Source organism: Peromyscus maniculatus, chromosome X (assembly GCF_049852395.1).
Source record: "Peromyscus maniculatus bairdii isolate BWxNUB_F1_BW_parent chromosome X, HU_Pman_BW_mat_3.1, whole genome shotgun sequence".
Classification (NCBI taxonomy): domain Eukaryota; kingdom Metazoa; phylum Chordata; class Mammalia; order Rodentia; family Cricetidae; genus Peromyscus; species Peromyscus maniculatus.
In genome coordinates this window covers 56,226,636-56,245,689 of record NC_134875.1, presented here as the reverse complement: position 1 = coordinate 56,245,689, position 19,054 = coordinate 56,226,636, and the positions used below count along the sequence as shown (strand labels likewise).

The 19,054-nt window shown below is 39.3% G+C and overlaps 2 pseudogenes; one reads left to right on the top strand and one right to left on the bottom strand.

The window, feature by feature from the left end:
- Positions 1-8,139: 8,139 nt before the first annotated feature.
- Positions 8,140-11,174, bottom strand: LOC102916502 (actin-related protein 2/3 complex subunit 3 pseudogene; annotated as a pseudogene).
- Positions 11,175-16,991: 5,817 nt separating this feature from the next.
- Positions 16,992-18,225, top strand: LOC102912757 (POU domain, class 5, transcription factor 1 pseudogene; annotated as a pseudogene).
- The last annotated feature ends 829 nt before the right edge of the window (positions 18,226-19,054 follow it).

The following is a 19,054-nucleotide window of genomic DNA, read 5'->3' as shown; positions in this document are numbered from 1 at the left end:
CTGAAAGCTTTCCCTCTAGGATCAAGAACAATATAAGACTATTATATGACCCCTGAAATGGCCTTTGATGTTATCTGCCCCTCCCCATATTTCCGACTTTACCCCCTTTCTTTACTCCTCCCATTCTACCCCCTCATCTCTCCCTAACCATCTATTCTATTCCTCCTTCCTTGATAAATTCACTCCCTCCTCCAGTTCCTTACTTTTTACCTAACCTCTGTGGTTATATGGGTTATAACTTGCTTATCAAATGCATACCATATATATATATTTTGGGGTCTGAGTTATCTCACGGAGGATAATTGTTTTTGGCTTCATCCATTACCTGTGAATTTCGAGATTTCTGTTATTTTTAACAGCTGAATAATTGTGTAAATGTACCACATTTTCACTATCTGTTCATCTGTTGACGGACATGTAGGCTGTTTCCAATTTCTGGCTATTGTGGATAGAACAGAAATAAGCATGGGTGAGCAGGTGTGGTGCTTTGAATCACAATGGCCCCCATAGGCTCACAGATTTGAATGTTTGGTCATCAGGGAGTAGCATTACTTGAGAGGGATTAAGAGGTGTCATCTTGGAGGAGGTGTGTCACTGGGGATGGGCTTTGGGGTTTCCCAGTGTCACTTCTCTTCCTGCTATCTGTCTATCTGGATGTAGAACTCTCAGCTGCCTCTCCAGCACCGCGTCTGCTTGCATGCTGCCAGTCTTCCCACCATCATGAGAATGGACTAAACCTCTGAACTGTAAGCCAGCTGCACTTAAACGCTTTCTTTTATAAGAGTTGCTGTGGTCGTGTGTCTTCACAACAACAGAACACTGACTAAAACAGCAAGTGGCTCTGTAGTAGAGTGTAGAGTCCTTTAGATATATGCTCAAGAGTTGTACAGCTGGATCTTGAGGTAGATCTTTTCCCAGCTTCCCAATGAGCCACCACACTGCTTTCCTCAGTGACTGCACAAGTTTGAAGTCATACCAGCAATGGGTGAGTGTTCCCCTTAGCCCACATCCTTGCTAGCACGAACTGTTATTCTTTTTATTGATTTTGGCCATTTTTATTGGTGTAAGATAAAATCTCAAAGTAGTTTTGATTTGCATTTCTCTGATGACTAAGGATGTTAAACAAATGTTTTTAAGTGTTTCTCAACCATTTCTGTTTCATCTTTTGAGAACTCTCTGTTTAGTTCTGTACCCCTTTGTTTGTTTTATTTTATTCTTGTTTGTTTTTTATTTGCTGTTTATCTTCCCAAGAGAGGGAGAAAGTCATGGAATTGGAAGAGTGGGGAGGATTTAGGAGAAGATTGTGGAGGTGAAACCATAATCAGAATATATGATGTGAAAAAATTATTTTCAATTTTAAAACAGTAACAGTAACAACAACAACAGAACAAGATAAAAATGTTCCTTCCTGGGACTAGAGCAGGAGCAGCTCAGCCATTAAGAGGCTTGCTGTTCTTTCAGAAGAGTAGAGTTCGTTTCCAAGCACCCACATTGGGCAGCTCATAACTCAGCCGCAGCCTGTGACTCCAGATCAAGGTGACCCAAGACCATCTCTGTCCTCCACAAGCACTCATAGAGACAGGTGTGTGAAACCTATTATTGGCATGTTGTGATTCTGTTTTTGTTTTGTTTCGTTTTTATATGATCTAAAACACATATGTATCAAGAGGATCATTAATTTATTCTGGGGTGTACACGACACTGTGTCTTTATGACAACTATGACAATGACAGAAAGTTAACTAATAGAGATAATTTAATGAGACGCTAAGTTTCAAGAGTGGAGTATGTCAGCAAAATGGCTTCCTAGGAAGTTCAAGACCCTTCTGCCTAATAAAGACTGCATTAAGTTCTGTTCAACTTGAGAGAAGAGGCAAGAACAAAGAGTACCCAGGCAGTTTTAAGGACAATGAAAGACGTCCAATAAAGGTTTTGGGGGTAATATATGATGTTTTCCAGGCCATACATACCACCACACAGCATACCATGGTACCACCAAGAAGAAACATCATAAATGGAGTGGGGACAAAGGGGTAGGTAGTGTGACGTTCTGTCATGTTAGGCAACTGCCTAAGGGACTATTTTATCCCTCACCTGGCTTGAAGCTCCCTCACTTTATGAGTAGACAGGCAGGTGACAAAATTTGGGATGTGTTGAAACCTACCACTACATCCTTGAGCTACAGTACTGCAGGTAGACACTAGAGGGAGCAAAAGATCAGAGACGGTCCGGGAACATCTAATCAGATTGATTGGTAAAGATCTTCATTTACACACAATCAGAACACAAAGAGAATTGATTGCTTTTTTTTTTTTTTCAAATGAATGTTCAAATCCCAGAAGAGACTGCAAGGTATTTAACAAAATGGAAACATAGCCTAAATCAATGGGAAAAGAAATAAAACTACAGAAAGCAACCGTAAAATATCTGTGATTATCTGGCAAATAAAGTAAAATAACTGTCATAAACATATTCAATGAGATAAAAGAGAACACAATGTAAATTTAATCAGGAAGGTGATGAATGAATAAAAAGAGTGAATATCAGCAACAAAATAAAAACTATAGAGAAGAACCAAGAAGAAATTATGGAGCCAATAAATACTATCCCTGAACTGAAAGTTCTCTAGAGGAATTCAGCAGGAGGCTTAAGCAGGCAGAAGAGATAATCTGCAAACTTGAAGACGTGTCATCTGAAATCATGACATCAGAGAAAAGGAAGTGAAGAGGGACTTGGTGGGATTTTATCAAGGAAGTGGGTATATGCACTATCTGTGTCTTACAAAGAGAAAGAAGAGGGACTAATCGCTTGTTTGATAAAATCATGAGTGAAAAGTTCCTATGTCCTTGGAAAGAAGCTGACATGTAAGTTCAATAAACCAGAACTCCAACTACATAAATCAAAGTGAAGCACCAGGAGACTTTTGTCTGAACTCAAAGACAAAGAAACTGGAAAGTCACAAAAGAAAAATGACTTGCCATATACCATAGAGCTTCCATAAGATTATGAGTGGACTTCTCAGTAGGAACTATGTTGGTTGAAAGGAAATAGAAGACATGTTCAAATTGCTGAAGGAAAAATGTGTCAGTCAAGAAATTTACCTATCAAAACAGTCTTTGGGGCCAAGCGGTGGTAGCACACTCCTTTAATCCCAGCACTCAGGAGGCAGAGGCAGGCGGATTTCTGTGAGTTTGAGGCCAGCCTGGGCTACAGAGTGAGATCCAGGACAGCCAGTACTACACAGAGAAACCCTGTCTCAAAAAATCAGAACAAAACAAAACAAAACAAAAAAATCTTTGGAAAGATGAAGGAGAGAATGGATTTTCCAAGACAAATTTACAATAGTTTCTTTCCACTGAATCTTCTCAGAAGAATGAAAGGATCATCAGCAACACCAAGCCATACAAAATGAAATGTACAAACTTTTTAAAAAAGTCTCCAGTACATGGACAAATATAGTAATTGGTGTTATTGTGATTTAGGAACTGCAATTTAAACAACGGTCGGAGAATATAGCTGCTTAATGACTGTGCAACATGTAAAGATTTGACTCGGGGTATAAAAGCAAAGGGAAGAGAGCTGTCAGGGAATAGCGCTTTTGTATTCAACTGAAGTTAAGTCTTCATTGAAATGGTACACTCTTAGGAGGTTTTTACATAACTTCAATGCTAACTAGAAAGGACACATCTAAAAGGAAACAAGAAGGAACACCAAAGCCTGTGAAGAAAATGCAAAAAAAAGTTAAGAAAAAGAAAATCTATAGAGCATTAAGGAAACAACAAAATGAAAACAATATCTTTTTATATTTTAATTATGTAGACTGAACTCCTAATCAAAGCACATAGATTGGCTAGACAGGTTTAAAAATGGAGTAAAATGATGGTCCATATTTAAGAGAACTTCTTCATTCAAGAAAAAAAACAGACTAAAAATGAAAGGACGGTGACGATACAGATGGATGTTTGTACTAACATCAGACAAACATTAAATCAAGAGCAATGAAATATAGACGGATATTAAATAAGGTCTATTCTTAAGGGCCCCTGTGTGGTGCAATTTTTTTCAGAGTTGAATTAGTTACATAACAGCACTTTGGCAGCAAACTTTCAATTCACGAATAAAGGTATTAAAATCAGGAAAATACACGAATTCGAGAGTGATATAAAACAACTGAACGTGACAGACATATGTGGCACATCAGCCCCAACACTAGCACAACATACGCTTTCAGCATGTGCAAGGGAATTCAAGAGGATGGAAATCATACGAAGTATCTTCTCTGATCATGCTGTAATGGAACTAGAAACTGGTAGACAGAAACTGAAAATTTCACCAACATACTAAAATTAACACACTCTTAAAACAATAAGACCATCCCAAAACAGAGAAGTCTCATAGCTAATTAAGGAATGCCTGTCAAGAATGAAAACAATAGAAACATACCAAAAGTTATGGGTTGGAGCAAAAGCATTTTTTTAACCTGGAGATGCATATGCAAAAAAAAAATCCCCTCTAATCAACAACTCAACTTTATACCTAAAGAAACTAGAAAAAGAACACATTAAACTCCCATAGAAAAAATAATAAATTATATCACAGATTGACTGGATTATAGAGAAAACTAATAGGAGACAAAAGAAAGATGACATTTGGAAAACATTAACAAAAAATGGCAAAGTGAACAAAGATCCAAGTAAGTAAAATAAAAAATTAAGAAGAAGATGTTAATCCCATGATGCCAGAATTAAGAACCACTACCACAATTTTTGAGCCAAATTTGAAGCAAGCTTTAATTAGGTACTGTCCATGATGGACCCTGGCCAGGTCCATTCCAGGGTTCCCAGAAAATGGCAATGAGACACATTTTGCCGAGGCTTATAAAGGCAACCCCATAAGGCTAAGTATTTCTCAGGTCCAGTCAGGGGCAAGCATGTATCCTGAAGTAAATCCTGCCAGTTTACCTCCTGCCTACATCCAGTCAGGAGCAAGCATACATCTTGAATATTTCCTGCCTATGTACCTCCTACCCACCCACATGTAATCAAGCACATCCACAGCAATAGGATCAAACAAACTTGTTTAGGGGAATGAAAACATGTGGCTTATTATCTTATATAAACAACCTCCAGCATTTCAGGAAGTATCTGTCCTTGGGCCAGGGGCTTACAGGTTAGATGCATTTTTTGTTTTATAGATTGCTTAGGCATAGTAATTAAAACTTAAAACATAACATTTGCTCTCACAGAATATTGAAATGGACGACACAGAGAAAAGGTTTTTTAACACTACTATGAAGATTTATGCTCAAAAGAGTAGATAGGCTTTGAGAAATTGGTAAATTAGTAGAAACACATAACCAAAATGGAACAAGAAATAGAGGGGCTGGAGAGATTGTTCAGTGGTTTGTGTGTAGTGGTTTGAATGAAAAAAAAAATCCTCTATAGGCTAAGGTATTTGAACACTTGATCCCTAGTTGGTGGCCCTGTTTGGGAGGTTGTGAAAGGAAAGTTTGGAACTTGGAGCTTTGCTGGAGGGAGTACATCACTAGGTTAGGCTTTGAGAGTTTATAATCTCACCCTACTTTCAGTTTACTCTATCTAGTGCTTGTAAGTTGAAGGTGTGATGTCTCAGCTTCATGCTCTGGCTACCTGCTGCCATGACCCCAACATAATGACTCTCCCTCTGGAACCATTATCCAATAAGCTCTTTTTTTCCATCAGTTGCTTTTGGTCATGGTATTTTGTAACAGCAACGAAAAGTAACTAATACAAAAGTTGTTGGTACCAGAAAATAGAGTACTGCTATGAATAATTGGACATTGTTGTTTTGGGGGAGACTTTAGAACACTGTAAGTAAAGCGTTAAGGGCTGTTGATAAAAACCTTATGTGCAAATGGTGAACTTGGGATGTTGGAGACCTCTGGATAGTGTGATAGCCACTGAAGAAAGCTGCGTATCCAGTGGGGATAGATAGATGATGCATAACTTCAGCGGTGGGGCTACCCCAAACTATTGGAGTTCAAGTAATCTGATATCCCCAAATGCTGTTCGTGGATCTGCAGGCTGAGTGAGGCCTGACTCAAGAGGCTTCATAGGGGAATGGGATCGCCATTAGCAACAGGACTTGAACCCTTTTATGTGAAATTCTGGCGAAGAATCTGGCTTAATTCTGCCCAGGACCTAAAAGCTTTCTTGATGCCAGGCAACGTGTGGTACTTATGCTAGAGTCACTGGAAGAAGAAAGACTTAAGAGGCCAAAAGACAGTGAGATGCTGTTATATGAAGCTGAAAAAGTGAAGCCTCAGTTGAACTTGGGATTCCAAGACGTTGGGGATGAAAGAGCTATGAGGCATCTGCCAATGAGAGCCTCATACAGGGACTGGAAGCAGCCCAAAAGAGAGTTGTATGCTGCAGGCAGCAAAACCTTTGACACATGACATGAGGCTACACGGATCTGGTACTTTCCGTGCTGAGTTTCTGTCTTACTTTGGTCCAGTATTTCCTCTTTATGTCTCATTTCTCCCCTTGGAATTCAAATGTATATCCTGTGTCAACATATGTTGGAAATGTGTAAATTGTTTTAGAGGAAGTCAGAGTTAGATTACTTTTAATCTCAGAAGTACTTTGGATGTATAAACAGTGTGAGACTATAGGGACTTTAATAAAATTTAACTAAATGCTTTTTTTGCACTATAATATGGCCATGAGCCTAAGGGCACCAGGGACTGGAATGTGGTGGTTTGAAGTGAAAACGTTGCATATAGGTTCAGGCAGCTGACACTTATAAACACTTAAAAAATATTCATTATCCTTAGCCATCAGGGAAATGCACATTAAAACCACTTTGAGATTTCATCATACACCCATTAGAACAGCAAAGATCAATAAAACAAATGAAAGCTCCTGTTGGCAAGGGAGTGGGGTAAGGGGAATGCTCTTTCACTACTGGTGGGAGTACAGGCACTGTGGAAACCAGTGTGGAAGTTCCTCAGAAAGCTGACAAGAGATGTACCACACGATCCAGCTATGTCACTCTTGGGTATATGTCCACAGGACTCAGCATTTTACTACATAGATATTTGTTCATCCATACTCGTTGCTGCTCTATTTACAGAAATTGGAAACAGCCCAGCCTAGGTGTCCATCAACTGATAAATGGATAATGAAATTTGGTCCACTTACAGAATGGAATGTTATTCAACTATTAAGAAAAATGAAGTTGTGAAATTTTCAAGTCAATGGATGAAGCTAGAAATAATCATCCTGAGTGAGGTAACCCAGACCCTAAATACAAACATTGTATGTTTTCTTTTATGTGTGGGTATTAGCATTTAAACTTTAGGTAGGTGTGTTTCATTTAGGAAATCAGATTTGGTAGCTAGTAAGTGACCAGGAGGGAGGAAGGAATCTTCGAAGGAAGGAGAAATAATATACATTTATATTATATATAATAATAGATATAATAATTATATATCATGGAGTTACCATATAATGGGGAGACAATACCCCCATTATATATATTATCATATCCTACCAAGTAAAACTCCTATTACAAGGAATGGGTTATATATATTTGGCCAAAGAGCTACCATAGACCCCCACCAAACATTGTAGGTAATTGTCAGTGTTATTGGTTACCTTCCACAAGTTGATGGAAAGACCTTCTTTGGATAGTATCACATACTTAGTCCATAGGACATGGAGAAATTTAGCTGGTACTCAGCTGGAAGCTTTATCCCTACTGGCTATTGTTTATAGTTCCAGAAGATGCTATCAGAAAAGAAAAGTACTTATCAGTCTGACCCAACTATGAACCCTTCAATCTACAAAAATAGTCTGCCTGTAAGATATGCCCAATGGTACAACAATAGTATGAATTTTAAGGGCGCAGGCCTATTAAATGATTCAGGAAATGTTACCCACTTATTGTGACATACATAACACACTATTGCCAAAGAGAATAAAAATGAGTTTAATTTCTTTGAAGGTTTTGTCAAAAAAGGAGATGGAATCCATATCTGACATTATTGAAGTGGCCAAGAACCTGAGCCTAGATAGGTCATGGACCCTAGGGGAAAAGTAGTATTTCCATGTCTCATTTAGTTAGTCTTCTTGCTTTCCATACCAATGTCTTCCAACAATTATAGAAAAACTTGAATTTTCCATTTCTGAATTGAGGGAGCAGATAAGGATTGATTTAAGAATATCAGAAAGGGGGATTTTACACGAAAGAGTGAGTGAGGTCAGGATTCCACATTTCAAGTTCAAGATGTGAATAACTGGCTGAAGAGCTATTTATGTAAGAAGGGATGTCCACCTGTTATATGGTTTTCTGGTCTTTTTGTATTTCTGTTCTTAATTAAATATGTCAGAAATTTGTATTTTATTCGAATTAAAATTAGTTCTTCCAAAAATTAACTTACATTTCCAAGAATATTTTACCTTTCAGTTATGATGGCAGTTATGATGGTAGTTTGTAGTAAAACATTTCCAAAGAAAACTCTATGTGTAATACTGTATACTAATGTTCTCTGTGCATACTTCATATCTTCTTGCTGCATTAGGAATGCCCAAAGATTATATTCTGAATTTGAAACCTTTTACTAATGTTACAAGGAAATACATAAGGCAATTCCAAGTAGTATTAAAATATTATTATGTTAATAAAGGGGCTGAATATTTTTTATTCATATTAGCCTATTTATGAAACAATCCATATTACATCTATTTATTCACATATTACAAATTCTAATATCATTATCTTAGTGTAAATTAGCAAGAAAGTATAGAACAAAGTGAAAATTATTATAAGCAAGTCTTTGTAAATACAGTACATTAGAGGCTATGTAGGTCAAATCTCATGAACCATGACTCCTGTGTATTTAACCTGCCTGTATTATGTACCACAGGTACCCTTTTTCAGGTTCATTTCACTCTATTGGTCAATCAAAAGATGCAACCATGGAAGCAATATCTTAATTTCTTTTCTTGGCCAAAATTATTAATGTTCTCAGTTCTTTTTTGTCACATTGTGTTTTTCAAAATGCACTCACAAATTACATCATCATTGAGCTGAACATCCAGAGACACCTTCCTTATTTGTGTGATGACTACCCTTATCTAAATGTGAAATCTATGAATCACAGCTTATTATTGGTGAATCCATATGGACTCTCGGAAGCGTGTACACTCTTTTCTAAAAGTGATCACAAATATTCACTTTAGTAAGGTTGCATATTGTTGACGCTCCTCTGTAATGGCTCACTTTTCCTGTTTCTAGAGCTCCAGTTCTTCCTTTTGCTTATGCATTTCACACTGGGGTTGGAGAGATGGTTCCAAGGATAAAGGCACTTGCTCTAAACTGAGGACCCGAGTCCTGGATTTTTAGAACCCTCGTGGTGTAAGGAGATAACACACTCTGGTCTTTATATATAGTGTTATGTGCTCACATACACACATACACGGGAGGGGGGTGTTTTTAAAGTTCACATTGTCAATTTTTAAAAATATACTATCTTCTTTCTTTCTCCAAATAATCTGTAACATTAAGAATATAAAATTCACAGTTAATTTTTCAAATTACCTTAGCATATTTCTAGCTACATTTTTAACCTAAAGATGTCAAATTATTTTGTACTGTTAAATGGTTTATTTAATCATCTCATGACTTCAATATTCAATTTTTCTCTCAAAGAGAGCTTTTAAAAATTGGAAGAATATTCTGGGAGAATAGATTAAACCAAACAGGGGTTCAGGATTTCCATTTTTTTCTGTTTTTTTTCCCTCTTTAGACTGCATTCCTTTAACCTCATCTTTGATTATTGAATTTTCCTTCTGTGACCGTATTCACCTGTAAAGAGGAATTCTATCTATGGCAATCATTTTTATGTATGAATAGTATAAGCACAAGTTTGCATCTATTTAAATTATAGATTTTTTAAGCATTGCTCATTTTATTGTGGCAAAATATATAATAATAAATATCATCAGCTTGTGTTATAAAATTGTTTTAATAATTTCAGTGTTGTTGGAACCCCTTCTCACCTCAACATAGTGATGGTGGTTCATGTTTAAAGCATTTTTAAAAATTTTTATTTTATTTTATAATTTAATTTAATTTTACATATCAGCCATGGATTCCCTTGTTCTCCCCCCCCCCGCCTTCCCCCCCCCTTCCGTTCCCATCTCCTCCAGGGCAAAGACTCCCCCGAGGATTGAGTTCAACCTGGTGGATTCAGTCCAGGCAGGTCCAGTCTCTCCTCCCAGGCTAAGCCAAGTGTCCCTGTATAAGCCCCAGGTTCCAAACAGCCAGTTCATGCACTGAGGACAGGTCCCAGTCCCACTGCCTGGATGCCTCCCAAACAGATCAAGCTAATCAACTGTCTCACCTATTCAGAGGGCCTGATCCAGTTGGAGTAAATTATAGATTTTGATCAGTCTTGTGAAGTTGCATTAGTCATAACCCCCATCCTTACCAGAATTCTTGATTAAGAGCTTTTCAGCATTTCTTCTTTCTTCCATATAAAACTTTATAAAATAAAGGCAAAGGACCCAACTGTCTCTTCATGAAGCAAGTCCAACACTTGCTGGGTTTAGTATTCTGAGGGTCAAAAGGCTTTTTACAGATTCTCAGTACAGTCTTTTGGCCTAGCTGGTATGTGTATGACTGCATCACTTCATTTTTTTGTTTGTTTGTAGGTTTGATATAAATTGTATTAAGTGCAAAACTCAGGCTCTCTCAGAATGGAAAAATTGGTGGTTCCCAGCATGTACATGTCTTTCCCACCTTGAATTTTGGAAATGCACTTTTGGAGTTGTTCTAAGCATTTATAAATGTAGAGAGTAATACAGGTATAAGTCCTATAGTCTTCATTTTTAATTTCATGCTTGCCTTGAAGTAATACATGGCCTCATCCAGAATACCTATACTTTTTGTCTTTCAAGAGGCAGATCATTTGAACTGACTTCTGATGGGCAGCAGTAGCATGTCTCCAGTGAGATTGGTGTCTGGGTTCATGAGAAGGACATGGTAAACCAGTATCTGATGGCACTCCAGTTTCAACACTTAGAAGCAACACATTCTTGGAGTGTGGTGTTTCTGACCTATTGAGTGAAGTTGGCAGAAGTGACTCTTTTTACTTCTGATATTTTTCATTTTATTAATTCCTGCTGCCATCTTGATTATGTCTTTCAGTCTACTAATTTTCATTTTGGCTTATGCTAGTTTTCCCCCCAAGAATCTAAGATACATTGTGGCTTGTTCTGCTTCTCTGATCTTCCAGCATTCACCCCAATACCTGGCTGAGGTTTGATTTTATTAGTAAGACCTTTTAAGATTCCTGCTACATCTGACATCCAGTGTTCATGGTATGAATTCTTGAAAAAGTCACTTGTCTGTGGCCTTGTGGGCCCCAGCTCAGGCCCGAGCTACACTCAGCCAGTTGTGGTGGTCCCTTCGGTAGGATTTACTGAAGGAGACAGAAGCAGGAGGATCCCAAGTTTGAGGCCAGCCTAGGAGGCTTGCTAAGGAGACAAACGGTGGCAGTGGGACCATGGAGGCAGCGGCTGCTGCTCCGAGTTGCTGGCTCCTTCTCATTGTGTTGGTGACTGCGGTGATGCTGCTACCTGGGATGAAGGGTTTACTGCTGCTTGTTCAGAGAAGAATTGCCAGGACCATTGGTTATAAGAAAGCATCGCAAAGGTCAGTTTGGAAAGTTTGGCAAGACAAATGGTGGGGAGAAATTGCTGTGAAGATTTTCTCTTCTAGGGAAGAATGTTCATGGTTCCAAGAGACAGACATTTATCAGACTGTGATTGCTCCAACCCACAGGGAAAAAAATGTCTGCAGGGAACCATGACCACACCTAACAGTGACTTTGAAATGACAGGATCCCACAACGATGATTCCACATGGGATATGGTAAAGCCATTAAGCTGATTAACACTATGGAAAGATCGACCCTGGACTACAAACTACTCAGGACAATTTTGAGATGGCTAGCTGAGATGATCCAGCCTCACACACTACTCGAACAAGGACTTGAAACAAGCCCTGCACTTTCTCATTATGCAGCAACTGGACAAATGATACAGGACTTGACAATTAACCCCAAAATTTTCTTTTCAGGATTCCATAAAGATGTCTTCACCCCCAGAGAGCAGGAAGTAATTTTAAGAAAACAATGCCCACATTCCCAAGAAGTGGGATGGGAGGTTTTTGGTCATTTAATGAGTTTTGGATATTGTCACTGTTTATGATGGTTGTTTACAAGTTGTTAATTGTTAATGGTCAGGAAAAAAGCTGAACAAGAAGAATAGATTCAGAGTTTTTGTTTGAAAGAAAAGAAAAAGAAAAAAGAGAATATAGATATGAGGTAGATCATTGAATCTACCCTGAGAAAAAAGATAAAAAAATAATAGGATAAATGGGTAGATCACTGAATCTACTCTAAAAAGAAAAAGAGGAAGATATAAAAATTACAAAAGGTAGATTATTGAATCTATTATGAAAAGAAAAAAGAGAGAATATGGATATGCTAAGATAAAAATGGAGATTATGGAATCTACTTTTAAAAGGGAACTACTTGTTTTCTATTTAAAACAAGTAATTAAAATAAGTAATGAATTTTTTGTCTGAGTTTATCAAATATTACTGGACTGGACATTGTTAACATATATTAATGGAGTTTTTGTCTGAATCTGTCAAATGTTAATGGACTAGACATTGTTAATGTAATCTTGACTGTGTATATTGTATATACTTATTGGATATAATTTTTCTTGTATTAGTTATAAGCTTTTTTTAATTTTATACAAAAAAAGGGAAATGTGGTGGCATTGTGTTCCCCAAAATATTGTGCATGCTAATAAACTTATCTGGGTTCAGAGAAGAGAACAGCCACAATATTAAACATAGAGGATAGGCAGAGGTAGCACACGCCTTTAATCCTAGCATTCCAGAGGCAGAAATCCCTCTGGATCTCTGTGAGTTCAAGGCCACATTGGAAACAGCCAGGCATGGTGACTCACATCTTTAATCCCAGAAAGTGAGCCTTTAATCACAGGGAGTGATGTCAAAAAGCAGAAAGATATATAAGGCATGAGGACCATAAACTAGAAGGTTTTGGCTGGTTAAGCATTCAGGCTTTTGAGCAACAGTTCAGCTGAGAGCCATTGGGATGAGGATACAGAAGCTTCCAGTCTGAGGGAACAGGATCAGCTGAGGAACTGTCAAGGTGAGGAAGCTGTGGCTTGTTCTGCTCTCTGATCTTCCAGCATTCACCCCAATACCTGGCTCAGGTTGGATTTTATTAATAAGACCTTTTAAGATTCCTGCTACAATACATCATCCAATTATTTATAGACATATCTCTGAAATTTCTAATGTAGTCATTTGTAGCCATAAACTTTTCTTTTACTGCTGCTTTGTTGTACACTCTGGGTTTTGGTGTGTTGTATTTTAATTTAATTCCTGGAATTTATTTTTTTTTATTCTTGACATTTTTTGTGACTCTTCATCTCTACAAGTGTGTATATTTGCTATAGTTTCAGTTGTGGTTGGGTTCTAGTCATATTCCATTGTGGTTAAATACAGTATACAGAATTATTTCAATACTCTATAGTTGCTAAGACTTGGTTTGTGTCCTATTATATGATCTATGCTAGAAAAAGTTCCATGGAATCCTGAGAAGAATGTATATTCTGTAGTGTTTGGATGGATGTTCTACAGATGTCTTCCAGGTCCAATTTGTATATGGTGTCTTTTAATTTGGGAGTTTCTCTGTTTATTTTTGTCAGTATGACTGGTTAAGAATGAGGTGTTGCAATTACCCACTAGTGGTGTGTTAAGAGTTATTCTGCTTTTACTTTCAGTGGTGCTTTTCCTTTTCATGAAATTTTCTTGCACTAGTGTTTAGTACATATATGTTGAGAACTGGAATCCTTTTTATGAACTGTTCCCTTATTCAATAGTAAGTGTCCTTTTTAAAAATAAATCTCTTCAGACTAATTTTCCATTGAAGTCTGTTTTGTCCCACAATGTTTTTATTGATCTGTTTGCTTTCTAATGCTATTTGCTTGGAATGCATTTTACACATTCATTTACCCTAACATTGCATTTTTCTTTGATGGTAAAATGTATCTCCTAGATCAACAAATTGATGGATCCTGTTCTTAAGCTTATCTGCTAGTTGTGTTTTAATTTGAGAATTTAGTCCATTAATATTTGAAGTTTTGTTAAATAGTATATGTGAATTCCTGTTGTTTTATTGATTTTGTGGTGCTCACTTACTTAACTACTTATCTAACATATTCATTCTTTATTATCTTTATCTTTATCTTCAGTCTTAATGACTCTTTCTAGTAACATCTGTAGTGCTGATTTTGTGGTCTTGAATTGCTTCAGTTTGTTTTTTGTTTTGGAACATTTTTCTTTGCTTTGAAATTAAAACAGATTGTGTCTTTGTTACTTTCTTCTTGCTGTATAAAATACCCTGACAAAAACGCCTTAAAGGAGAAAGAGTTTACTTCTGTTTGTAGTTCCAAAAGCAAACAGTTCAACCATGGTGAAGATGATATAGCTGGGTGGTTGTGGTGCACACCTTTAATCCCAGCACTCAGGAGGCAGAGCCAGGTGGATCTCTGTGAGTTCGAGGCCAGCCTGGGCTACCAAGTGAGTTCCAGGAAAGGTGCAAAGCTACACAGAGAAACCCTGTCTTGAAAAACCAAAAGAAGAAGGAGAAGAAGAAGAAGAAGAAGAAGAAGAAGAAGAAGAAGAAGAAGAAGAAGAAGAAATAACAGCAAGCAAGGGATACACGATGACAAAAATAGGAGGCTAGTTGGTTACATTGCATCCACATAAGAAAGCAGAGAGAGAAGTAGGGCCTGGTGTAGCTGGAGTTATCTGGTCTTATGGTGGGGCCAGCAGCCACTCAGACCCAAATAAACACACAGACACTTATATTATTTAAACTGTATGGCCTAATGGCTCAGGCTTCTTGCTATCTAGTTCTTCTATCTTAAATTAACCCATTTCTATTAATCTATACCTTGCCACATGGCTCCAGGCTTACCAGTATCTTACATCTTGCTTCTCATGGTGGTGGATGGCAGCGTCTCCTGACTCAGCCTTGCACTTCCCAGCGTTCTCCTCTCTCTTTGTTCCACCTATACTTCCTGCCTGGCTACTGGTCAATCAGCACTTTATTTATTAACCAATCAGAGCAACACATTCACAGCATAGAGAACATCTCACAGCACTTCCCCTTTTCTTTTTTTTTTCCAAAAAGGAAGGTTTTAATGTTAACATAGTATAATTTCATATAACAAAACAATTATCAAGCAAGAATTACACCTACAATATTTAGTCAATCTATAATATCTAGTCTATTTGTATTTGGCAAAATTAAAGAAGATATCCTATCTATCCTATATTTGTGAGTCTAAGGTTTCCTATCTAACTTATCTTTTATCATAACTAAGAAAATTATAACTATCTATTCTTCAATGACATCAAAGACCTCAGAAGGATATAATATTATCTGAGAAACAGGAAAAGGATGCAAGCAACTTTCAGTAGTCTTGCAAGAGTAGACAGAGACAGCTGGCAGCCTGGACAGTCATCCAAAGTTCCTTTGTAAAGTTGGGGCATCTGTCTTCATCCCATAGGCCTAGAGTCTCTCAGTCACTTCTTTCTGTGTCCTGTAGAATGTCTGGCAGTTTCCTCTGTGAAGCAGGAACCGGAAGAACCATTTTGCCAAGCAAAGTTCAATGGTTACCTTCCTATGGGTCCTGCATGTCCAGTTGATACATTTTTTTCAAGCAGTCCAGACAAGAGCAATTTCTTGCCCAAATGGCTATTTTTGCCAAGAAGAAGATAAACTCCATATAGAATGTTTTTGATGTCCATCCTCCTCTCTGAAGTAAATCAGTGTTACCAGGAGCAGGCATGTCTCACTGTCCAGAAAGTCTAAATTTTTAAAACATTTTAAATGCTATATTCTCTAAGTCTTTGAAGTGTTTGAAGATTACCTACCTAATTGATTTATATGTATACCTAGAAAACTTAACATGACTATAAGTTTGAATATCATAGAAGACTAATTGTTAATCTGTATTTCTTAATTATCCACTACAATTTCAAATGAGTTACATAAACATAACACTTCAAATGAGAGTAGAAATATATATACAGTATAACAAAATTAAGTTTAAACTTTTATCAATAAACTAAAATCCATAGCAATGTAAAACATTTCTAAACAAGTTGTTGCTCTTTAAAAGTAGGTACATTAATCTACCCTTTTATTCTATGATATCTATACTATCCCCCTTTCTTCTTTAGAAAGAGATTGCATTTATAATCAACCTGTTTTAAATAAAAATATTTGTTTTTCTCTGTCCCACACCAGAGGGCTCTTTTGATATAGGACAGAAGAATCTTTCAACCTTTTGTGTGTGTGTGTGTGTGTGCGATATGCTTGGGTTTAGAGGAGTGAGCCAATTCCACCTCCAAAGCCAGCTTGGTATATTTGGGAATTTGGGCTTAGTTTCTAATACTACTTCCTGCTGGATGAGGGCACTGTATTCTTATGGGGAAATAAAGAAAATTTTAGGATTATGGAGTAGTCCGTGAGGCTGTATTGTCTGAGCCAGTTGCCTTGAAACTGTTCTGGATGTTGGATCATCTGGGCCATGGTGTCATCGGAGACCTTTCAGGGGGTCTTGGCTGGTCAAACCCAATGTATTTTAATCTGGAGCAAATCCATAGCCTCTTGCTTTCTGTGGAAACAAAAGCAGAGCCTCCTTTCCAAAGCAACATATCCTTACAGCCAAATTTTGAATACTTTAAAAATACATATTTGTTTACCTGAGCAGTCTTTACAATCAAATGTTCTTCTGCAATTAAAAATATCAAAGACGGGAGAGGTGTTAAGCAGTCCCTGGGTGAGCCCTCCTTCCGTCAGGCCCCCGACTTGGGGTGCCCGCCTTCCCCATGGCTGGACACCTGGCTTCAGACTTTGCCTTCTCGCCCCCACCTGGTGGGGGTGATGGGTCAGGAGGGCTGGAGCCAGGCTGGGTGGACCCTTGGACCTGGCTAAGCTTCCAAAGGGCTTCCAGCTGGGCCTGGGATCGGGCCCAGGGTCGGGCCAGGCTCAGAGGTGTTGGGGCTCTCCCCTTGCCCGCCGCCGTATGAGTTCTGTGGAGGGGTGGCATACTGTGGACCTCAGGTTGGACTAGGTCTAGTGCCCCAAGTTGGCCTGGAGACGTCGCAGCCTGAGGGCCAGGCAGGCGCAGGAATGGAGAGCAACTCAGAGCGGAACTCCCCTGCGCCCTGTACCGCCCACCCCAGTGCCGTGGTGAAGGTGGAGAAGGTGGAACCAGCTCTCGAGGAGTCCCAGGACCTGAAAGCCCTGCAGGAGGACCTAGAGCAGTTTGCCAAGCTGCTGAAGCAGAAGAGGATCACCTTGGGGTACACCCAGGCCGACATAGGGCTCACCCTGGGCGTTCTCTTTGGAAAGGTGTTCAGCCAGACCACCATCTGCCGCTTTGAGGCCCAGCAGCTCCGCCTCAAGAACATGTGTAAGCTGCGACCCCTACTGGAGAAGTGGGTGGAGGAAGCCGATAACAATGAGAACCTACCAGAGATTTGCAAAGCAGAGACCCTGATGCAGGCTGGCAAGAGAAAGCAGAGGAGCATTGAGAACCGCGTGCGGGGGAACCTGGAGAACATGTTTCTGCAGTGCCCCAAGCCCACCCTGCAGCAGATTAGCGTCATTGCCAAGCAGCTTGGGCTGGAGAAGGATGTGGTCCGAGTGTGGTTTTGTAACCGGCGCCAGAAGGGCAAACGGTCAAGCATCGAATATTCCCAACGAGAAGAGTATGAGGCGGCCGGGTCTCCTTTCCCAGGGGGGCCTGTATCCTTTCCACGGCCCCCAGGGCCCCATTTTGGTGCCCCAGGCTATGGGAGCCCACACTTCACCACACTCTACTCTTCAGTCCCTTTTCCCGAGGGTGAGGCCTTCCCCTCTGTTCCTGTCACTGCTCTGGGCTCTCCCATGCATTCAAACTGAGGTGCCAGCCCTGCTGGGGATGAGGTGAGCTGAGGCGAGGGGAAAAAAGATAGAGAACCCGGAGCCACCACAGCTTTGGGGTTAAGTTCCTTTACTGAGGAGGGATCAGAACCACAAAAAGGGCGGGGGGGAGATGAAGTTCAGTGATGCTGTTGATCGTGAGCTCATCACACTCATCATTTTGTTTTTAAATAAAAAACCTTGGGACACATGAGCTAGCTAAACTGTCTTCCTTTAGTTGCTAGAGAGCCTGGGGATAGAGAAACCCAGTAATGGATCCTCATACCCAGACGGTCCTCAAACAGAGGTGCCATTTAAACAGTTGGAGCTTACAAAGTGCCCAAGGGATCGTTGGGATTGGAACCTAACCTACAGAGGAAGACATTACCTGCTGGCCGAGGCTTTACTTGATCGAATCTGCCAGCAGATGGAATAGTCTCATCTCATAGCCACCGCTCACCAGTAGTGTGCTTCCCCGCGTCACTCTGGAAGTCCTAGTGGGCTCGAGCTAAGAAAAACCAAGTCCTCAGAAAAATTGTTTTTGTTTTTCTTTCTTCAAAGCAAGGTTTCTTTGTGTAGCCCTGGCTGTCCTGGACTGGAAGTCACTGGCTGGCCTTACACTCAGAGATCAGCCTGCTGCTGACCTCCTGAGTGCTGGGATTAAAGGTCTCATCATGCCCAGCTTAAAATTTTTTTTAAAAAATTCTATCTGTATGGGTGTCTTTGGGGCTTTTTTTGTTTTTTTTCTACATGTATGTCTGTGCACTGTGTGTAAAGGGACAGAGGAGGACATTGAGTTCCCCTGGAGTTACAGGTTGTGAGCAGCCATGTGGGTTCTGGGAACCAAACCTGGGTCCTCTGCAAAAGCAGCCATTGCTTTTTTTTATGCCCCCTAGACAAGGTTTCTCTTGTGTAGCCTGGCTATCCTGGAACTCTGTAGACCAGGACAACCTCTGCCTTTAGAGTGCTGGGATTAAAGGCTACA